The sequence below is a fragment of the Arachis ipaensis genome, chromosome B06 (genome assembly GCF_000816755.2).
Source record: "Arachis ipaensis cultivar K30076 chromosome B06, Araip1.1, whole genome shotgun sequence".
NCBI classification, from domain to species: Eukaryota; Viridiplantae; Streptophyta; class Magnoliopsida; order Fabales; family Fabaceae; genus Arachis; species Arachis ipaensis.
The window spans coordinates 19,950,111-19,952,102 of NC_029790.2; the positions used below are offsets into that span (position 1 = coordinate 19,950,111).

General features: G+C 36.2%; 1 long non-coding RNA gene across 1 annotated transcript in view; it reads right to left on the minus strand.

The window, feature by feature from the left end:
- LOC110263917 overlaps positions 826 to 1,992 on the minus strand; it is a 4,242-nt gene continuing 3,075 nt past the window's right edge. The window contains exon 3 of the long non-coding RNA XR_002349647.1: positions 826 to 1,088. This is a non-coding gene — a long non-coding RNA (uncharacterized LOC110263917). The remainder of the gene's footprint in view (positions 1,089 to 1,992) is intronic.

Genomic DNA, 1,992 nt, shown 5'->3' on the forward strand with positions numbered 1-1,992 from the left:
TCACATTTCAAGAAAGAAACTTAAATCAAGTAGTTCAAACAGAATTCAAAAGGCATGACAGATCGAACAAGTTCTCAGCTGATCTAAATGAATACAAAACTCATAAGGAAAAACAACTCAGCCAACAGCAAAATCTCAAAGATTTCAATGATCACTTTGATGCATCAAACAAGTTCAAAGCACATCAAAGAGTACATGAGTCAAGAAAAAGAGTTTAAACAACATAAGGCAGATATCCAAGGAATGTAAGCAGACATATGCAGTCAACATCAAACGAGTATGCATATGCACAAGGAACAGGGTTTGAGAATAATCAGTTTACTTTTCAAAAAAGAGATCTCAAACAGGAATTTCAAAGCAAACCATGAAAGAACACGTCACAAGTCATTAGCAAAATTTCAAGACACATAACAGAGTAACCTCGAGAATTAACTCCTAACATTCCCAAACCCGTAAACCGCATCATTTATTAATCCTATTTTATCTATGATAACCCATTAACTTCTCGTACACATAAACCATCAACATTAAGTTGGCCAGACTTAACATCAGCAGATATGCAACGGTAAGCTAATAGCGTTAATCAATAGACAGTCATGTGCATAAAGTTCTAACTCTCGTCATCAGGACAAGACCTATAACATGACAGATACTCAGTGTATGCAACGAAGTATAGTCAGTCCACTCCCAAGCTCTAATCAGGATGAACTACTCTGATATCATAATGTAACTCCTTTACTTTTAGCACCTCATGATCGCACTAAAGGTTCAGGCGTTACTTACCTCTAATCTATTAATTTCATATTATAATTATTTAATATTGAGCTTTCGCGAATAAAAACCGAATCCTTAGTTACGAAATCAAAAAGCCTTTACTTTAATTCACTTAATCACACAATTATATCCACATAATAATAAATACATAGAATTATTCAAAACTCAAAATACAAGTCGTGCCCCTCTAAAATCTCAAAATGACAATTGACGAGGGATAAAATCACAACTAAACCATCAAACAGAAAATATAACATATATATAAATCTTGTAGATCGGTTGCGGCTTTGCGCCAACGCTTTCTGAACCTGTTACTGAAAAGAAATCATGTAGGGGGTGAGAACATCGTCCTCACAGGTTCTTAGTAGGGACGGGAATATCATCAAAGCAAAGAAATACTTGCAAATAGAATAATTTTCATTACAAAAACAGATTACCTTTGAAATAATCTTTTGGAAAAGTTTTGCAAAAAATCTTACTTTAAAAGGTCGTAAAGAAACTCTTTTAATTTACAAGCCCAGCAGGTGAATAGTTTAAAGGACAAAAGAACCAAAGACATGCCTGAGGGCTTTCAGCCCCATGACTTACCCCACTCAAATCCAAAACTGGGTATAACTACAACATACACACTTAAGCTTTTATCCAACATTCTACTCAGCCTATCTCTTTTCATTTACACAGTCTATCCGCATATAACTCAGTAATTCAGTATTAAAACTCAGTTTTCAACAAACATCCCATCATCAACATCAAGAATAACCCTCAGCGTCACCATAGCTAGCATGAGGGATCTCTCAGTTGTCAAACACAGACAAGACAAAGCAAAGCATACACAATTAGATAGTACAGATAAAGCAATTAGGTCAATTAGCAGATAGATACAATTATTCAATTAGGTAAACCCACAAACAAGAGTCACCCAAATAATACACACAAATGCAAATGATGCATGTCTGCCCTATGGCTAATGATATCATCTGTCGGTTATATAGCCAACCCGACATGTCCTGGTAGTTAACCATTGGACATTCCCTGCAAGCACACATCCTCAAGCTCAAAATCATAACCATTCAATATCTATATATCCATGGGGGAGAGCTCATCCGGAAAGGAATAAGTGTCTGGTCACACTTACGACGCAGGATCAACAGAATCTCGGATCTCAACTTGGAGCAAGTGGAGCCGGCCCACTGCATCTACCCAAGAAAATCCTAAATC